Here is a 21881-nt window from a genome sequence, read left to right as displayed (position 1 = left end):
GTGGCTCATGCCTGTAATCCCGGCACTTTGGGGGGCCAAGGCAGGTGGATCACGAGGGTCAGGAGATCGAGGCCATCCTGCCCAACATGGTGAAACCCCGTCTCTACTAAAAATACAAAAATTAGCCAGGCATGGTGGCATGCGCCTGTAGTCCCAGCTACTCAGGAGGCTGAGGCAGGAGAATCGCTTGAGGAGGTTGCAGTGAGCCAAGACTGCGCCACTGCACTCCAGCCCGGGTGACAGAGCAACACTCCGTCTCAAAAAAAAAAATAATAAATAAATAAATACAGTAAAAATGGTAGTTACTGATTCGGTGTGGCAATCAAATTCATAATGAGTACTATCATTTCTCTTGTAACCAAATACTCCTGTTAACTGTCAATGCTGCAAAATGAAGGAACCTCTCTAGATCAATTACTCTCTACAGAGAAAGTAGAGAAATTACACGATATTCAGATTTCAGCTGTAAACTGAACAATTCTAAGGTAGGTGGAATCTGCATTTCCTCCTCTATGTTTAAACAAACCAATCAATCAATCATGGGATTCTTTTTTTTTTTTTGAGACGAGTTTCACCCTTGTTGTCCAGGCTGGAGTGCAATGGCACAGTCTCAGCTCACTGCATCCTCTGTGCCCCAGGTTGAAGCAATTCCCCTGCCTCAGCCTCCCGAGTAGCTAGGACTACAGGCATGCGCCAGCACAGCCGGCTAATTTTTTGTATTTTTAGAAGAGACGGGGTTTCACCATGTTGGCCAGACTGCTTTCGAACTCCTGACCTCAGGTGATCCAGCCGCCTTGCCTCCCAAAGTGCTGGGAATATAGGCGTGAGCCACCATGCCCAGCGGCTTTCTTTTAATTCCTCTAGAGAAGGTAGAGTCTTGTCCTGTCTCACTATGCTTCTATGATTAAGCTAGATATCCTCCATACAGAAGGCAATAGAACTTGGATGCAAAGACGTCACTCATTTCTGTGAAATATCAGTTACCTGTCTGTAGTCTCTAGGAGCTTCTGAACTATGAGTTCAAATGAAGAAGATAAGCAGTAAGTAGCTGGTTCTTCCTGATCATCAGCAACATCTGCGGCTTCATAAGCAGCTTCAGCCAGACTAGAGAAAGCCTGAAATGCAGATAGGTTCAATGTTAATCCTGAAAGAACCCCACACCTTAGGATTATCTCATTTTTCATTAAGATACTTTGGGCTGTGTCAGTGAACTTCCAACTTTTTCTGCCAAGGTCATCTCAAGACAGCATTTTACAGGTATCTTTTAAACTAACTATTTATTTATTTGTACTTTCTGTTCACCCTGTCTGATAATCTGACAACTCTCTAAGCAGCAGACTACCAATACCTGCCATTTCTTCTGTTTCCAATCACAGAAATCCTGTCTGATAATCTGACATCTCTCATCATCCTGTTTGATAATCTGACAACTTTCTAAGCAGCAGAGTACTTTCAACAATACCTGCCATTTCATTTGTTTCCTTTCACAGAAAGACTTTTAGCCCCATTCCTTCCTTATTTGAACTTCCTCCCCTTAACCAATTACATTAGCCTATACTGACTCAGCATTTAGGCCGCCTACCTTCCTTCCCTTTTGCCCTCTTCTCAGCAATGATACTTCTTGTAGCCAAAAACTCTCTACCTTAATGAAAACTTCTTGTCCCCAAGCAATTCAAGAAAGTAACCCAAGTCCAGATAGTTTCCCCACTGGGTTACCATGACTGTTCTAAGTGGTTCAGGAACCAGTAACCGTAAGTCAACTGTTCCCACTGGCTCTTGCATTTGGAATCTCCCCCACATTTTAACTGAATAAATTAGAAAGAAAATGCTACTCAGAAAAAGCTTTCCAGTGAGGCAGATTGATTTCTCTCCCACACCTTCTACTTTCTTGCCAGTGGCACAGGCAAGCTCTTTTTCTCACCAGGAAGAAAATCCCTTACCCAGCACACATTTGAAGCCACTCTGGGTTCAGCACTGAGACCCTCAATCAGACACTGTAGCAGGGGAGCCAAGTAGACATCATTGATGGCAGCTTCAGGAAGCAGCTCACAAATTCTGGCTATAGTCCATGCAGCCGTATCTCGAACAACTACACTGGGGTCTTTCATTAATTCTATTAGGGTGGGCATAGGCTGAAAATATAAGTTATTAGCAAAGCAAAGCAAAGATTAAAATTCATGTTAACTACTACCCCAGAAAAAGAAATACTGATGGATGGCTTAACTCAAAAAAGTCACCAAGATACTTTTGTAATTTTACAGGACATGGTGTGAAACATCTTTCAAAATATTTGAAAATATCTTTCAAAACTCCAGTTTAGAGTTTTATAATAAGAATTTGGTATAAATGCTTTTAGTAGTCTGCAATAAATTACTCAGAGGCCAGGCATGACGATGGCTCATGCCTGTAATCCCAGCACTCTGGGAGGCTGAGGCAGGCAGATCACTTGAGGTCAGGAGTCACTTGAGGTCAGGAGTTCAAGACCAGCCTGGCCGACATGATGAAACCCGGTCTCTCTACTAAGAACACAAAAATTAGCTGGGCATGGTGGCACATAGTCCCAACTACTCAGGGGGCTGAGGCACGAGAATTGCTTGAGCTAGGGAGCTGGAGGTTGCAGTCAGCCTAGATTGCACCACTGCACTTCAGCACTCCAGCATGGGTGACAGAGTAAGACTCCATCCCCCCGCCTCCCCACCTCAAAAAAAGGAATTACTTGGATACTCAGAATTCTCAGGATGCAGCTATGATGGCATCTGGCTATATCCAGAACACTGAAAGACTGAATTCATTAAGCACTAAACTCAACTGTAACTCTTTTTTTTTTTGAGATAGAGTTTCGCTCTTGTTACCCAGACTGGAGTGTGATGGCATGACTTGTAATAGCAAAACAAGCACAACATTTCCGTAAGAACATTTTCATTACATAAAGGACATTTTGTCCAAAGAATAGAATAATAATGCCATTATTAAAAATTATGGGGAATCGCCGGGCACAGTGGCTCATGCCTGTAATTCCAGCACTTTGGAAGGCTGAGGCGGGCGGATAACGAGGTCAGGAGATCGAGACCATCCTGGCTAACATGGTGAAACCCCGTCTCTACTAAAAATACAAAAAAATTAGCAGGGTGTGGTGGCGGGCACCTGTAGTCCCAGCTACTCAGGAGGCTGAGGCAGGAGAATGGCATGAACCCAAGGGGCAGAGCTTGCAGTGAGCCGAGATGGCGCCACTGCACTCCAGCCTGGGCGACAGCAAGACTCCATCTCAAAAAAAAAAAAAAAAAAAAAAAAAAAATTATGGGGAATCAGTGCTAGGTGCAAAAAAAAACTATCGGGAAATGCTTACAACATAGTATTAAATGAAGAAACAAGTTATAAAACAATCTGCACAGGAAGAGCCTGTTGCCCAGACATGCACACAGGAAAAAGCTTCAAGAATAAATACAGAGTTAAGAGTGGTATTTCTGGGCAATGAAATTAAAGGTGACTTTTCTCTTTTGGCTTTTTTCAAATGTCTCTGGATCATGCTGACTTATGTAATTAAAAACCTAAGGAATCTATTTTACCCTCATTAAAAGTAAACAAGTATCTAGAAATAATCTTTGTAGATGACAATTTACAGTTTTGTTTTGAAAAATAAAGATATGCTTTAAGTTTAAACAATAAACATCCTACTTTCTACTCCAAAAATCCCTCAGCTTCACCTGTATAACTAGTGGTTTGAGCTGACTGGGCTCTGGTCCTTCCAAGATACAACCAAAAGCCATCACTGCTGCATCCTGGTACCGCCAATCTGGGTTCTTGATGTATTCTTTAATGAAGGGGAGGACATGTGGGACAATGTCATCTTCATAGCAGGTGGCCAGAAGCATGAGGCACACCCCTGCTGCTTTGCAGGGGTTCCAGTCATCGTCATCATCATTTTCGTCCTGGTGAAAGAATATGGCACTAGTTAAGATTTTGTCCAAAGAATCATTTTAACTCTAAAGGTCCTCTGACTACTCTTGAATGTCTTTAGAACTTAAACTCCAGGGAAATAAAATATAAGACCTTTGTATTTTGTCTCTTCCACAAACATTCGTCACAGGATAGCCTTTGTTAAACGAGATTCAGATGGAAGAAGATTCCCTTTAGTACTACACAACAAGAATGAAAAAATTTCAACTACATCCAAAAAGAACGAATTCCAAACATTTAGAACAAAATACAGAACTAGAGTGTATACTGTATGATTCCAGTTATGTAAAGTCCAAAATCGGCCAGGCGCTGTGGCTCATGCCTGTAATCCCAGCACTTTTGGGAGGCTAAGGTGGGTGGATCACTTGAGGTCAGGAGTTTGAGACCAGCCTGGCCAACATGGTGAAACCCCATCTCTACCAAAAATATAAAAATTAGCTGGGTGTGGTGGCACGTGCCTGTAGTCCCAGCTACTCAGGAGGCCAAGGCAGGAGAATTGCTTGAACCTGGAAGGCGGAGGTTGCAGTGAGCCGAGATTGTGCCACTGTGCTCCAGCCTGTGTAACAGAGTGAGCCTCTGTCTCAGAAAAAAAAAAACAAAAGACATAGTATTAAAAAAATAATAAATAAAGCCAAAATCAACAAAAATTAACCTATGGAATAAAAGACCAGGAAAGTGAGGGAGTTTTATGACTGGGAAGAAGACATGATTCAATCAAAAGTTCAAAAAAGAGGCGAGGTGCAGTGGCTCATGCCTGTAATCCCAGCACTTTAGGAGGCCAAGGCAAGCAGATCACTTGAGGTCAGGACTCCGAGACCAGCCTGGCAAACACGGTGAAACCTCGTTTCTACTAAAAATACAAAGACTAGCTGGGTATAGTGGCACATGCCTGTTAATCCCAGCTACTCGGGAGGCTGAGGCAAGAGAATCACATGAACCTAAGAGATGAGGGTTGTAGTGAGCCAAGACAGCCCCACTGCACTCCAGCCTGGGTAACAGAGCAAGACTCTGTACCCCCCAACCCTCAACAAAAAACCAAAAACCAAAAACACAAAAGTTCAAAAAAGAAAAGATTCCACTAATATCTCCTCTTAAGTTAGAATCCAAGGTATAGCTTCCTAATTGTGGCCATTCACACCACATAGTAAACTTAAGGCATGTTGCCTATGCAGTTTCAGAAAATCACACAAAGAATAATTTGTTCTCAAATAGGAAAAGCACAATAAAAATATAAGAAAGTAGGCCGGGTACAGTGGCTCACGCCTGTAATCCCAGCACTTTGGGAGACTGAGGTGGGCGGATCACGAGGTCAAAAAATCGAGATCATCCTGGCCAACATGGTGAAACCACGTCTCTACTAAAACTACAAAAATTAGCTGGGCGTGGTGGTGCATGCCTGTAGTCCCAGCTACTCAGGAGGCTGAGGCAGGAGAATCGCTCGAACCCAGGAGGCGGAGGTTGCAGTGAGCCGAGGTCGCACCACTGCACTCCAGCCTGGCGAGAGAGCGAGACTCCGTCTAAAAAATAAATATATGTATAATATATATAATATATATGAAATATTATATAAAATATAATACATATAAAAATATAATTATATATAATATATAGTACATATAAAATATATATAACATAATATATGTAACATAACATAATATATATAAAATATATAATATATAAAATACATATATTTAAAATACACACACACACACACACACACACAAAGACGCACACACACAAAGACACGAAGTCAAAATGCAGGTTTTTTTTTTTTTCTTTTTGAGACAGAGTCTCGCTTTGTGGCCCAGATTGGAGTGCAATGGCGTGATCTTGGCTCACTGCACCCTCCGCCTCCTGGGTTCAAGCGATTCTCCAGCCTCAGCCTCCAGAGTAGCTGGGATTACAGGCACGTGCCACCACGTTCAGCTAATTTTTGTGTTTTCAGTAGAGATGGGGTTTCACCATATTGCCAGGCTGGTCTCGAACTCCTGACCTCAGGTGATCCGCCCACCTCAGCCTCCCAAAGTGCTGGGATTATAGGCGTTAGCCACCGGGCTGGGCCTCAAAATGAAGGTCTTTTACCCAAAGTTAGCATCAGTTTTCTTGGCACACCACTGATGAGCTTAAACCTAACAGTCTCAAGGAATTTCCTTGATTCCATAATATTAAGTAAAATATTACAGAATTGGCAAAATAGCAACTAAGGATGATGGGCTCTGTAATTAGCTACAAGCTCAAATCACATAAATAACTATTTACTGCAAAAAGAGCAGGACCCATATATGTCTCCACGTACTGATAATATAAGGACATTATCTTCACCAGATTCTGTAAAGCAGCCACTCGTACCTTTTATGAAGAGCAGATCAGATAGTTTACGAAAATAACAATGCAATCTGACAAAGTTAGATTCACTCAAATGGGCCAATAATCCTAAGGATTAATTGAGGTAAAAATGGGATACGTTATCATTTCCCTAAAATTCATTCTCTCCCATCAATTCCCTCATTATCCGTTCATTTTCCTATTTCGTCTCTCTTTTTTGGGGAAGGGACAGAGTTTCGCTCTTGTTGCCCAGGCTGGAGTGCAGTGGCATGATCTTGGCTCACTGCAACCTCTGCCTCCCAGATTCAAGCAATTCTCGTGCCTCAGCCTTCCAAGTAGCTGGGACTACAGGTGCCTGCCATCATGCCCAGCTAATTTTTTGTATTTTTAGTAGAGACGGGGTTTTGCTATGTTGACCAGGCTCATCTTGAACTCCTGAGCTCAGGCAATCCACTCACCTCGGCCACCTAAAGTGCTAGGATTAAAGGTGTGAGCCACTATGCCCAGCCATTTCTCTCTTTTTTTTTTTTTGAGACATTCTTCTTGCTCTGTTGCCCTGGTGCAAGTATAGTGGCCATGATCATGGCTCACTGCAGCCTCAACCACCAGGCTCAAGTAATCCTCCCATTTCAGCCTCCCACGTAGCTAGGACTACAGGCTCGCCCCATCACGCACAGCTAATCTTTGTGGACGTGGAGTCTTGCCATGTTGCCCAGACTGGTCTCCAACTCCTGGGCTCAAGTGATCCTCTGGCCTCTGCCTCCCAAAGTGCTGGGATTATAGGTGTGAGCCACCACACCCAGTCCTTTTTTTTTTTTTTGAGATGGAGTATTCCAGGCTGGAGTGCAGTGGTGTGATCTCAGCTCACTGCAACCTCCACCTCCCGGGTTCAAGCGATTCTCCCGCCTCAGCCTCCTGAGTAGCTGGGATTACAGACATGCGCCTATAAAGTGTTGGGATTACAGGCGTAAGCTACCGCGTCTGGCCTCAGTCCTTTTTTTTTTTTTTTTTTTGCATTAAAGGTGCGTGTGGAACCCACGGTAGGGCTAAATTCACTAATACTATTCAGACTGAAGATGTTAACTTCTATCTTCTTGAAGGGTCAGGTTTTGGGTATAGCAATAGCAAAGCTGCTTTAATGGCTACAGGGGAAAACAATCACTTGAATAACCTATGGCAATAAAGTAGCAAAGCTGATCAAAAACCTTTTCTCCCTTAACTGTTTGTGTATATATATTTTTTAGTAGAAATGGCTTGAATAACCTACGGCAATGAAGTAGCGAAGCTGATCGAAAACCTTTTCTCCCTTAACTGTTTATTTGTGTATACATATTTTTTAGTAGAGATGGTGTCACCATGTTGCCCAGGTTGGTCTCCAACTGACCTCAGTGATCCTCCTGCTTTGGCCTCCCAAATTGCTGGGATTATAGTGAGCCACCACACTGGCCCCTTAAACCTTTTTTAAGAGGATGGCAACTTCCGTTACAATTCTTCCCTCTTCTCCAATGTTTTTATTAATTATCATTATTATTTTTTGAGATGGAGTCTGTTTGCACTGGCATGATCTCGGCTCACTGCAACCTCCGCCTCCCAGGTTCAAGCGATTCTTGTACCTCAGCCTCCCCAGCAGCTGGGACTACAGGCACGTGCCACCACACCCAGCTAATTTTTTTGTATTTTTAGTGGAGACAGGGTTTCACCATGTTGGCCAGACAGGTATGAAACTCCTAACCTCAGGTGAACTTCCTGCCATGGCCTCCCTAAGTGCTGGGATTACAGGTGTGAGCCACCATGCCCAGCCAGAATATTAATTATTAGTAACAATATTAATCAAACCTTATTGCTCAAGTCAACTGATTCCCAGTATTTCAAACTTATATTAGATTTGACATTTCCTAGGAAAGATGCGAGACAGATTTTTCATATAACCTCACACTTACCCTCGTATCTGGACACTGTGTGGCTTCACAGACCACCTGCATAATAAAGTGCCTTTCAGACTGTAGGAGGAATAAAAATAAAGAGAATTAGGAGAGCATAACCTGTACATAGGAAGATTTCCAGACTCCCTCTACAAGGAAAACCTCTCGCTCCCTCAGGGCCCTACACAGCCCTGCCTGGTACAATCAAGCCACTCTCCCTTCAGATGGTACAGCACTATAAAGGCTATAAAGAATTTACCTTCGGTGTCTGCTACGTGACTTGCCCTCCAATGAGGTCCCTAATCTTTTAATCTCCAAAATGACCCTTCACTAACAAAGACTTCAGGGAGGAAACAGAAAAATGTAGGTCACAAGGTTTAAATAAAAATGGTTGGTTAAAAGATAAAAATTTACATGTAGGAAAATCAATTTCCTTATAGCTAAAATATAAGAGAATTCAAAACATCTGCTTTATTTCAGAGACTAAATTTGTTTTCTGAGGTAGCAAATTCACATCAAATGTGGTGAGAAAACGGAGAATGAGCTTTATGTGCTACCCTCCTAAATCTTCCAAAATCTATTAAACAAAAATCCAGTTTTCTAATCAATTAGAATTGCCATTTGCTCTGGGGTTTCAGACCTTTCCAAAGTCAAGAAATGGTAAAAAGTCAGCTAAAGTGTCAACAAACATACATACAGAAATACTTTCAGACCATGACCCCAGCAATTTTACTTGTCAGTATTTACCCAAAAGGACTGAAAGCAGAGTCTCAAAGATACACATGCATGCCCATGTTCATAGCAGCATTACCCACAATAGCCAAAAGGTGGGCGCAAACCAAATGGCCATGGATGGACGACTAGATAAACAAAATGTGGCATATACATATAATGGAATATTAATCACCCTTAAAAAGCAAATTTTGACAAATGCTACCCCTTAGATGAATCTCAAGGACATCATACTAAGTAAAACAAACCAGTCGCAAAAAGACAAATATTATATAATTCCACTTACGTAAGGTATTTCGTTAGAGTAGTAAAATACATAGAAACTGAAAGTAAAATGGTGGTTACCAGTGGCTGAGAAAAGGGGAAATGAGGAGTTGTTGTTCAGTATGTACAGTTTCAGTTTTGCAAGATGAAAAAGTTCTGGAGATTGTTTCCACAGCAATGTGAATCTACTTAACTATACATTTAAAAATGATTTAAGATGGTAAATTTTATGTTATTCATTGCATTTTCAGCCAAAATGTTTACATATATATTATACATACACATACATATACATATATACATATATATATGTTTTGGAGACAGAGTCTTGCACTGTTGCCCAGGCTGAAGCACAGTGCTGAAATCTTGAGCCTTGAACTCCCAGGCTCCAGTGATCCTCCCACCTCAGCTTCCCAAGTAGCTGGGATTACAGGCATGTGCCAGAGCACCTGGCTATATATCCTGTTTTTTTTTTTTTTTTTTTTTTTGAGACAGAGTCTCGCTGTCGCCCAGGCTGGAGTGCAGTGGCGCCATCTCGGCTCACTGCAGGCTCTGCCCCCGGGGGTTCACGCCATTCTCCTGCCTCAGCCTCCCGAGTAGCTGGGACTACAGGCGCCCGCCATCTCGCCCGGCTAATTTTTTTTGTATTTTTAGTAGAGATGGGGTTTCACTGCGTTAGCCAGGATGGTCTCGATCTCCTGACCTCGTGATCCGCCCGCCTTGGCCTCCCAAAGTGCTGGGATTACAGGCGTGAGCCACTGAGCCCGGCATATATCCTGTTTCTTAAAAACACCTTCCTAAGGTGGTATGAAACACACCAATTGCTATAATTTTTATTTATTTCATTTTTCATTCTTTTTTTTCCATTATAAGCCCTGTAAACACAAGAGCTCACAAAACTGGTTAATAACTCAGTTGTTCCTCTCCACAGAAATCTTTTTTTTAGAGACAGGGTTTTCTCATGTTGCGCAGGCTAGTCTCAAACCCCTGACTTCAAGTGATCCTCTTGCCTTGGTGGCCCAAAGTGTTGGGATTACTGGATGTGAACCCCAGCACCCGGCCTCCACAAAATCTTTAGTACAAGGCAAAAGATTCACACAATCTGAAAAGAAACCAAATTATATAGTAAAAGCCATAATTTCTTTCCTTTTCTTTTTTTTTTTTTTTTTTTTTTTTTTGAGACAGTCTCGCTCTGTCGCCCAGGCTGGAATACAGTGGTGCAATGTCGGCTCACTGCAACCTCTGCCTCCCAGATTCAAGTGATTCTCCTGCCTCAGCCTCCTGAGTAGCTGGGATTACAGGTGCACGCCACCACACCCGGCTAATTTTTTGTATTTTTAGTAGAGACGGGGTTTCACCATGTTCGTCAGGCTGGTCTCAAACTCCTGACCTGATGATCCACCCGCCTCAGCCTCCCAAAGTGCTGGGATTACAGGCTTGAGCCACAGCGCCCAGCCTATTCCTTTCTTTTTTTTAAGGGACGATATCTGACTTTGTTGCCCAGGCTGGCCTTGAACAACTGGCCTCAAGCAATCCTCCCACCTCAGCCTCTGAAGTAGCTGGAATACAAGTATGCACCACCACACCCTATAATTTTTAAAAAACCCAACAACATTCCACACTTTGGACTGCAAAAGGAAAAACCTAAGCTTAGAAACACTTTATTTCCAAAAGCATGATGAGAAACGGCAAACACTCCATGGGGATATCTCACACAACACGAACTCAACTAAACTGCAAACAAATACTTTTAAGTAGGTGGTACTTTCTAAATCATAAACTTAAAAAAAAAAACAAAAAACTTTCATTTAACTTTCATCCCTTACTGTCTGAATCTACACCTTATTGTCAAAAAACTTACCTCTTTATCAAAGTTTGCTTTGGTGAACTCCAATGAGTTCAGGAGTGCATTAGTAGCAGCTAGCTTCACATTATTACTAGGCTCTTCTTTCCTCATCCCCTGGATTATGGCAGTCAGAATCTCATTGGATTTATCTTCTAGCTGCTCTGGGTCCTGTAACAAGCAGAGAAGTGCAATGAACATACAGTCAGCCCTCTGCAGCCATGGGTTCCACATCTGTGGATTCAAACAACTATGGATTGAAAATATTTAGAGGAAAAAAAATGGATGGTTGCATTTGTACTGCACCAAAAGGTGCATGTACACCTTCTTTTCTTGTCGTCATTCCCTTAATACAGTATACCAACTATTAATATAGCATTTACATTGAATTAGGTATTGTAAGTATTCTAGAGATGATTTAAAGTATATGGGAGGATCTGCATAGGTTATATGCAAATACTACACCATTTTATGTAACACACTTGAACATCTGAGGATTTTGGTACCTAAGGAGGGTGCAGGAGTCAATCCCCTCCAGATGACTGCCATAAGGAGCTCATGACTAATCAGCAGTCCTTTTTCTGTTCTTAAGAGACAGGGTCTATACTGCCCAGACTGAAGTGCAGTGGCTATTCACAGGCACTACCATAGTGCACTGCACCCTCAAATTCCTGGGTTCAAGTGATCCTCCCACCTCAGCTTCCCAAGCAACTGGGACTACAGGTGTAAGCTACTGTGCCTGGCTTAATCAGCAGTCCTTTTAACTGTAAAGTTCACTCAAGAAAGTATCATGACTTGGTGATCTTTCCCCACCCATTTCCATTTGGGAGTAGCACTGCAAACCACCTGCAAAATAATCTCATTGTACTGGCAGTCCAAAACTGAAAAAAAGCAAGTCAAATTCATCAACTTCATCTTTGACTTCTTAGCATAATGACTCTGGGTATGAGGTAATATTAGTTTTCTTCCCCGCTTCTGTGCAAATGGAGATGGCAGTCTGTTGGTGTTTTCCAGGCCATCTGTACTCTAAAGTAAAGCTTCAGGACATTTAAGGGCCAAGGCCGAGGATCAACACCTGGGCACATCTAGGGAGTCTAAGTCCGGGTCAAGTGCTGTGGGCTCCTTTGCTTCATAAAGTCTATATATTAAAATACACACCAAGAGTGGTAACCTCATCAGGAACAACAGTGCTGCGAGGCTACATCTAAAATACTGTTCTCCAGTGGCTAAACCAACTACATCAAATGTTGGCAAAACTTTCCGTAATTTAGTAAATGAAAATGCGCCACAACATTCATGGTACATTCAGGATCTTAAGAAAAAGGATTGGGTCAGGGATGCTCCAAATAAGAATATCCTCATTTTGTAAGTCTAGAATCTAAGACTCTTCAGACAAGACTTCTGTTTTCAGTTTGCGATCCTCAAGTTTCTTTACTTTAGGGCGTGATTAGCAATGTGAAGACAGAGGCCTAAGGGAAATAAATCAGTCTCACTTTCAAAACACTGTGCAATTTAGCTTGGCTTTCTTTGTGATTCAATAAGGTAGTACTAATATCATTCATGTCACAGCTAGAGGCAATCAGAGGTATATAAACCAGATACATTAGGCAAGCACTTACTATATCTTGGCAAATATAACCAACCGATGGCTTCCAATGTCGACTCCTTCATGTGCTCTGTGCTGTTGGGGTTTGTAACATTGGCCACCAGCTGAGGAATGAGTTCTGGCCACTGGTTTACTGGGATCTCTGCACAAGCAATACCAGCCACACCCTGTGAGGCAGAACTAGGCCGGTAAGTTTCTGTGCCCAATGTCTGCAAAACCTGCACCAAAAAAGACAAAAGACACAAATTTCTAACACTATTTGACCATATTTTGCCCACCACCATACTTATATTAGTGTCTTTGAATTCTTTTTTTTTTTCTTTCTTAAGACAGGGTCTCACTCTGTTGCCCGGACTGGAGGGCAGTGGCACAATCACAGCTCACTGTAGCCTCAATCTCTATGGTGCAATCTATCCTCCCGCCTCAGGCTCCTGAGTACCTGAACTACAGGGGTGGATATGCTGACACACCCAGCTATCTTTTGTTGAGACAGGGCATCACCATATTGCCCAGGCTCAAAAGAAAAAAAAAAAAAAAGGAAAATACAAGGCCTCAGTTGTCCAGGGTGGAGTGCACTAGCAAAACGATAGTGCAGCGGCACAACGATACTGCAGTCTCGACCTCCCATGCCTCCCCGAGTAGCTTAGACTACAAGCACATGCCATCACACCCAGCTAACTTTTTTGGATTTTTAGTAGAGATGGGGTCTCCCTATGTTGCCCAGGCTGGTCTCAAATTCCTGGCCTCCCAGAGTGCTAGGATTACAGGTGTGGGCCACTGTGCCCAGGCAGCTGTCTCAGAATTTTTTTTTTTTTTTTTTGAAACAAAGTCTCGCTCGTGTCCCCCAGGCTGGAGCACAATGGCGCGATCTCGGCTCACTGCAACCTCCGCCTTGCAGGTTCAAGTGATTCTCCTGCCTTAGCTCCCCCCAGCAAGTAGCTGGGATTACAGGTGCCTGCCACCATGCCCGGCTAGTTTTTGTATTTTTAGTAGAGGTGGGGTTTCACCATGTTGGTCAGGACAGTCTTGAACTCCTGACCTCAGGTGATCCACCCGCCTCGGCCAACCAAAGTACTGCGATGACAGGCGTGAGCCACCGTGCCTGGCCTCAGAATTCTTATCTATAATACAGAAAAGTAGAAAAGGCTGTCAGAAAAAGCCAGCCTCAGTAGCAACATCAGCATAATCAACACTGCCCTAGAACCTAGAAACAAAACCAGTCATCCCACCTCACTTCAACCTTCAACATGAGGTGGGAAACCAGAAGTTACAATCGGAGGTAGCAGTAAATGGCAAAGGAGAGAGATGGGGACAAAACTCATCTTCCAGGCTCATTGTTGCCATTATAAGGAAAGGATGGTTCACAACCTCATTTTGTGGACAGACATGGACACTAGAATGAAGCTAGTTCTGGGGCATTCGAGTGGGTCTTATTCACAGTAGATCACTGTCTAATCTGATCCAAGGAGATCTCACTCATGAGACGTGGGCTGAAACAAAACTTTTTCCTTCTAATCATTGACAACCCAGCACTCTGGGTGACTTACATAGAAAGGCCTTGGTCAAGTAACAACATCACTAAATACAAAAACAAAGTTGCTGATGTTAATAACACCTATGAACTAATCTTTATATGACTTCCAATCTGAAAGGATTTGTGTTTGCCCAAGAATCAAAGAACTGTTCTCTCTACCACTGACAGATACCAAAATCTAGCCAGATATCAAAACAAGATCCACTTGTCATTAAACATGTCTCGCTTGACATGGTAACCACACCACCATTTATGTAAAGAGTAAAGGCACAGGTATGATAAAAGATGAAGCCACAATTGACCTAGGGTTAATTATTACCGTGATCAGCTAATTCAGTCAATGAACTCACTAAGAATCACTAGTCCACTCAAAGGCAAACAGTTAACTGTTCTGGCATGAACACAGGACAAAAAATAGCTGCCAGATATTCAGGCCAGCTCTGCTGACTGGGTCGGATCACTTAGTAATCTGCTTTGCGGCTAGAACCAATAATGAACTCCTCCTTTCCTTCTTATATGGTATATCACCATCCCCGGCCCCCACCCCCATCAGCTCTACCCAACTACAAACAGTTCTGATTGATGTTAAATGAAAGGCTTTGCTCTCAAGGACTAGCAGAGCTACAATGGACAAAAACTGTATGTCAAAGACATGGGGGAATGAGGGGGAAAAACAAGGTGAATTGTCCAAAATGTCAGGGGCTGAATGGGTATTATCAACCCAAGTCCAGGGTGCCTTCACACTACACTACATCGTCTCCTAGTACATATGTGGAGTGCACTGAATCCCATTCTACCTTTACCTTTTTCCTTTAGATTGCTTTCTGAAGACTCCGTATTACTTGAGGTGATTTAGAAACTACAGATGTCCACCTCCTGAGTACTAAGTTTTCTGTTTCGCCAGGTGCGGTGGCTCACACTTGTAATCCCAGCACTTTGGGAGGCCGAGGCGGGCAGATCACGAGGTCAGGAGATTGAGACCACGGTGAAACCCCGTCTCTACTAAAAAAAAAAAATACACACACACAAAAAAAGTTTTCTGTTTAAACTAGAGGTAATCTTAATAGTAATATTCAATTATCAGAAAAGAGAAACTAGCTCTCAATTGTGCCCCAATATCCAGATTTCAAAAAAGATCACCAACAGTGAAATTTAGTATTAATTATCAGTTGTGCTATGAAAGGGAAAAAGGCCAAGGTAACTGTTAGCTTTTTTTTCATGCCCGAGGGCTTAACCATGCCTATACAAATTATCTAATTTTTTTTTTTTTTTTTAAGAAATGGAGTGTCACTCAGTCACCCAGGCTGGAGTGCAATGCGCAATCTTGGCTCACCACAATCTCTGCCTCCCAGGTTCAAGCACTTCTCCTGCCTAACCTCCCGAGTAGCTGGGACTAGAGGTATCCACCGCCACAGCCAGCTAATTTTTGTATTTTTAGTAGAGACAGGGTTTCGCCATGTTGGCCAGGCTGGTCTCTAACTCCTGACCTCAGGTGATCCACCCACCTCGGCCTCTCAAAGTGCTGGGATGACAGGCATGAGCCACTGCGCCCAGCCATTATTGTCTATTTTTTTTTTTTTTAAAGGATGGTGTTAAGAGTGATGTGCCAAAAAATAAGCCAATTACAATTCCAATTACATCTTATCCCATTTACTGGTGTGTAATTTAAGGAAGATGAGAAACTGAATGGGCACTATCAGTATCGAGATTTCCAGTGATAGAATATACTTCCATTTATGTCACTTAGCTGAGGGAGAAGGAATTAAAATGTTGTTATTACACAAGCAGACCCAACATGAATAGAAACAGCTCTACATATTCCAAAAAGATTTGAAACCAAGTTGGATTTAATAACCTGGCTCCTTATCATGGGTATGCAAGATTGGTGACAGAAGGAAGTACACAACCAGATAGAGAAGTGATTGCCTTACAGGGCACTACTTTACCTAATGCTGATATCTAGAACCAGGAAATAGCAAGTATGATGTGCATAACCATGTCCTGCACAAGTACATATGTAGGAATTCCCCACTAGTTTCCACTCAGATACCAAGGACAAAATGATGACTGCACAGATATTTAACTCACTCCTCTTTGTGCCTTACCCATGTAAGACAGATCACTAAAGAACTTAATTTAAAAACAACAACAGCCAAGCGAGGTGGCTCACGCCTGTAATCCCAGCACTTTGGGTCCAAGGCAGGCAGATCACCTGAGGTCAGGAGTTCAAGACCAGCCTGGACAACATGGTGAAACCCCGTCTCTACTGAAAGTACAAAAATTAGCTGGGCATGGTGGCGGGTGCCTGTAATTCCAGCTACTTGGGAGGCTGAGGCAGAGAATTGCTTGAACCTGGGAAGCGGAGGCTGCAGTGAGCTGAGATCATGCCACTGCACTCCAGCCTGGGCAACAGAGCAAGACTGTCTCCAAAAAAAAAAAAAAAATTCCCTGAGCTGTACTCCAGAAGTACCAAATCAGAATTTCTGGAGAGCTTGGAAATACGTATTAACAAATTCCCTAATTTTTATACAAATTTAGCACCAATTTCTACACTACTCCCATTTGCCAAACAGATTTTACAAATTATGGCACATAATTAAAGTTTCCCAAAAGGCTGCAGCCTACCTCAGTCATCTAAAAAGAATTCCAATCCATCAATGGGAATGGACAAGCTGTGTTGAGAAAGATTTAAGACAAAGACAATTTTTATCTTCAGGTAAAGTTCAGGTCCCAGAAACCTATCACACCGTCAGCTCTATCCCATGCAAACAGCAAAAGATCTGAGAAAGCGATTTCTTGTTCTCTGGGCAATATAACCAAACAGATAAGCGTTACTCACATAGTTCTTTACTTCTTGCCAAGCATTAGCATCAATAGCAAGCCACCTCTGCTGATACTGTGCCTTGATATCTGGATCTTTAGATGTCAAAGAGTTCTTGATTTATAGACCAGCTGCAACTCTGGCAACCTGACTGTTTCCTGGATTTGCCAGCACTCTGGACAGTTCCACAAGGAAAGTGGGCTGTTAAGGGAAGATAAATCTGTAAATAAAAATATCTTAGGAATTTCCAGAACTGAGGATAATTTATAGAGCACTGAACCACCAGAGGAGGGGAGAGGAGGGGAACTAATGTCTAATTTTTTTTTTTTTGATATATCATAAGCATCTCAGGAAACCACAAAATATTTACTTCACTGACTTCTATAAAAATGTTACTTAGTATAACAGGAAGTCTTCCACTTTTCTCATGGAGCCTAGCACTTAATGAGGAATTACAGATTTTCCTATCAAGATCATTCTTAGTGCCCAAATTGTCACGTTAGACCCCCTGAATTGCAAGGTTTCAGAGTATGATAGTAGTAGTCAGTCTTCTATGTATACTGAGGTGTCCCAAGAACTTTTAATAATGTCTGGTACTCAATGTTTGTTGAACGAATTACCTGTTATGACAGGGGGCAGAAAATAAAACTGTTTATCTAAATTTCAAAAACCTTGGTCCCAAAAGAATGATCCAACTTTCCATCTCATGGCAGCAGCAGGGTAGCTTTTCATCCCATGGAAGGAGGTGATCTTTTATGAGAGTGGGAAATACAGATAAACCCAAAACAAACTTAGGAGCCTCATCCTCTGTTTTATTTGTGGGCACTCAGCAAAAAGGAAACAATGAAAAAAGCGGATTTACAAGGAAAAGTGGTAAGATACTTAGAAACAGGGGAAAAGTGAAAGAAAAAATCTTCAGGCAAGCTGTTCAAGCAAAATAACTTTGTATCTAATGATCAACAATTACTTGCTCCTATACATTTGGACTTTAGTTGAGGAATACAGTGGATCCCTGAAAAGCATGTTCTTTTGTAACCTTTTGTAATCCACAGGCCTCAAAAACTACTCTTTGTTTAAAAATTTAGCACACATACCCCTCTCTCCACCAAAAAAAACCGTGCCCAAACAGCAAAGTTAGCAGGAAAAGCCAAAAGCAGACACATTTTTCTTACTGCTAACAAGTTCTGCAAGCACAGCAGAAGATAATTCTTAAAAGTTTTATTAATTATGTACCACTAAAGAATGTTAAGAATGTTCGGAATAAGATAAAAAGCTTCTTGCAAAATTTGCAAAAGCAGGAACAGGAATAATACCCTAAATGTAATTATCAACCTATGCTAGTGGAAAAAACTCTTCCGGGAAAGGATAAACAGGTTAGTTGTAAAAATTGGCACACATAAAGAACAACAAAAAAAAAATCATTCAAAGGCAGTCTGTATAAAATAAGCCTTGTCACTTTGTTGATGTTGACATTTTGCCTATATAACACAAAGGAGCACATATGGTTACAGTGTTATTCAGACTTAATTCCTATTACCTTTCTCAAAGATGTCAAGCATCATCCAATCCTTCCCTCTGACCCCATCCCCCAACAGGAGATGGACACCAAAGAGAAACTTAACTGACATCTAGGCTGTTTCAACCAATCCATCCCACATTTTTATACAAAGGACCAGTCTCTAGCGGAGTTAGCTTCATTTTCTCCGGACCCCTTAAATTTTAAAATATGAAAAACGAGGAACTTTCCCCTGTGATTTCATCAGCAAACAGGCCCCATCTCAAAGATGAGCCTCAGTCTGTTTTCTGGTGCAGATCCCTAGTGATTAGGTCTCTATTCATCCAGGTCAGAAGGAAAGAAAAAAAAAAAAGAAAGAAAAAGAAAAAAACCCTAGAGAGGAATAACCGGGCAGAAGAGGGAAAAATATTAGTGGAAATGGGTTAAGAGGCAGTCGGGTGCCAGGCCTGGCCATGAGCACAGACCATGGTAGCTAGGAAAGGGCAGAGCTCTAGGAAATAGGTAGGGAGAGCCACAGGGGCCAAGGGACAGGAAGGAGAAGCCGGCCGGGGTCAGACAGCGCGGGCGGCCGGGCCCAGAGCTTCCACATGGCCCCTAGGCCCGACTCCCCCACCGCCACCCCTGCTGAACACGCAGCGCCGCGCAACCTAACTTCCCTTCCCTCTCTCTTTCTCCCTCCCGCTGCACCGCCGCCCTCAGGCCGCGCGACGATTGGGCGGCAGGCAGCCCGGCGCGCCGCGCCATTGGCCAGTCGCGGGGCCCGGGGCGGGACACACCCAACGGCTTCCCGATGGCGGGGTTAGGTTGGACCGGGTTGGGGGGGAGGGGGACGGGATGGGGCGGGGTAGGTTCCCGAGGCCTGGGCCTCCAGGAGGGCGGGAAGGCCCCGCACGCAGGGGATGGGGACGCGGCGGGATGGGCGCGGCGTGGTAGCACGCACCAGGTTCTCCACGGCCGCACGCTCCAGGAACTTCTGCGCCGCTTCCAGCTCCAGCCGATCTAGGGGGAGGAAAGTGGAAGACGGAGCGGGGTCAGAGGGGCCGGGCCTCCCCTCCCCCACCCCAATCACCTCAGCCCAACCCCCGGTTCCTGCGTCCTACCAGGAGACACGGTCTTCTCGAGGATGGTGATCAGCTCCATGGCGGAGGTGGCGGCGGCGGCGACTCCTCCTAAGACGAGGGCCCGGCCTTTCGGGTGGCGGCTCGAACTGGGGATGGGGGTTGGGGGTCGGGTGGGACGGGAGGGTAGGGTGGGGGGCGGGGGTCACCACAAGCCCATTCACCGGCTCTTTCTGGGTAGTCGCTCCGGCTCCCCTTCCTCTCCTCTTCCCTTACTTCCTCCCTCCAAATGGGTTGCTGGCGGCGGGGGAGGGACCCCGGGGGCAGCTCAGAGCGCGCTGGTGCTCGGGAGGCGGAGGGAGAAGGAAGGGAGGCGGTGAGTGAGAGGCGGCGCGCAGGGAGAGAGCAGGGGAGGGAGGAAGGCGGAGGGATATTCGGGCGGGACCTGTCCGCGGAGGCGCCGCGCTCCACGGCGATTGGCCGTTGTCCTGGCCACGCGGAATCCCCAATTGGCCAGGCGCTCAGCGTCAAAGGGCCATCTCGTGCCCATTCGCCTGCTGGTTTCAAGGCCCGGGTTGGCTGGGCGGGCAGCGGAATGGAGCGCGCGGATTGGCCGGGGGGAGGGAGATTGGGTGGGGCAGGAGAGAGCCCGCCGTTGATTGGGTGGGCTTGGTGAAGGCCTTGCGCTGAGACCGGAGCCTGCGCGATTGGCTAGGATAGTAGGCGTTGATAGGATAGGGTTCCTGAGAGAACTGAGAGGAGTTCGGGGTCGGGGCACGGGAAGGCGGGAGGCGCCCGGCTACCCTAGGAGCCCGGCGCGGGGCACGACGGGACGCCCCCGGGAAGAGGCGGAGCTGGGTTCGATCGCTGGGGCTGCGGTTGGGTAAGCGCCGTTGCTCCGAGGGGCGTGTCGAGCGAGGCTTTCGCGGGCCTGAGCGGGGGAGGGGGGGCCGTTGAAGTCCTGCGCCGCGCCCACAGGAAGCTACTTTAATGGCTAGGTCGACTTGGTGCCCTGCTTTCGGCTGGGACGGTTCCGTAAGGCCATGTGGCTCCACTTCCAATGTGTAGATGTGGAAACTGAAGCCCAGAGAGGGTATGGAACTTGTCCAAGGTCACACAACTGGTTGGTTAGTGGCTTGATAAGCTCAAGGTCTCCTGACTGCCCTTGTCCCTACAAGCAGCTTCCTCTCCAAGGAGTCCCCTAGGCCTGCTTATATGGGGCTTGAGACCTGTGCTGTGATAAATCTGACTTGCTTAGGGGTGAGCTAAGGGATTCCTCCTCTTAGACCCCCCATCCATAGCTACCAGGTGCTTGACAGAATGGAAATGTTTCACCCTCCAAAAGTACCCTGTAAAGGCCCAACCTCGAACCAAAAAGAATGTGTGTACAGGCATAAAGGATTGTGGTTCTTAACCTGTTTCAGTTCTCAACCCCGGAAGAAACTCATGAATGCCTTTTCTTAGCAAAATGCATATAAAGAAAATGTGGGCCGGGCGCTGTGGCTCATGCCTGTAATCCCAGCACTTTGGGAGGCCGAGGGGGGCGGATGACGAGTCAAGAGATCGAGACCATCCTGGCCAACATGGTGAAACCCCGTCTCTACTAAAATACAAAAAATTAGCCCAGTGTGGTGGTGGGAGCCTGTAATCCTAGCTACTTGGGAGGCTGAAGCAGGAGAATCACTTGAACTCAGAAGTCAGAGGTTGCAGTGAGCCGAGATTGCGCCACTGCACTCCAGCCTGGGCGACAGTGAGACTGTCACCCCCCCGCCCCCCCCCAAAAAAGTCAATGAAGATTAAGTGAGATGACATCTGTGAAAATCCTGGAATTGTCCTTACCTGAGTTACCTACACTAGAAATTATCCATAATTTGTTTCACTCGAGCTAACTTTCCCCTGCTCTCCAGCAGCTTGCTGGGCTACCTCTGTCTCAACATCAGTCATGATGATACCAGTGAGGGCAAATGGATTTTTAAAGCAACTGAAATAAGAGCAAAACCCTGTCTCTATACAATTTTCTTTCTTTCTTTTTTTTTTGAGACAGAGTCTCGCTCTCACCCAGGCTGGAGTGCGCTGGCGCCATCTCGGCTCACTGCAACCTCCGCCTCCCGGGTTCAAGCAGTTCTCCTTTGTTCTTAGGATATAGACAAAACCACTTGCATGGCAGGCAAGGTCTTGTATGGTCTTGCTTCCACTCAACACTAGCTCGACTCAATCCCTTGTTCTCAGTCCCTTGTTTTCCCAAGTACCTGGGATTACAGGTACCCACCACCACGCCCAGCTAATTTTTTTTGTATTTCAGA

At 44.6% G+C, this 21881-nt stretch overlaps 1 pseudogene across 1 annotated transcript; it reads right to left on the bottom strand.

The window, feature by feature from the left end:
• Nucleotides 1–980: 980 nt before the first annotated feature.
• LOC100594325 lies at nt 981–19947 on the bottom strand (annotated as a pseudogene). Its single transcript, XR_004026979.1, has 10 exons — nt 19621–19947; nt 19461–19519; nt 17023–17205; nt 12663–12867; nt 11062–11214; nt 8223–8282; nt 6217–6306; nt 3705–3929; nt 1941–2132; nt 981–1115 (listed from the first exon to the last, which is right to left on the bottom strand). The product of XR_004026979.1 is annotated as an importin subunit beta-1-like (transcript).
• Nucleotides 19948–21881: the final 1934 nt, after the last annotated feature.

This window comes from Nomascus leucogenys, chromosome 19 (assembly GCF_006542625.1).
Source record: "Nomascus leucogenys isolate Asia chromosome 19, Asia_NLE_v1, whole genome shotgun sequence".
NCBI classification, from domain to species: Eukaryota; Metazoa; Chordata; class Mammalia; order Primates; family Hylobatidae; genus Nomascus; species Nomascus leucogenys.
The sequence above is the reverse complement of the archived record's forward strand: the minus strand, read 5'-3'. Positions and strand labels throughout refer to the sequence as shown.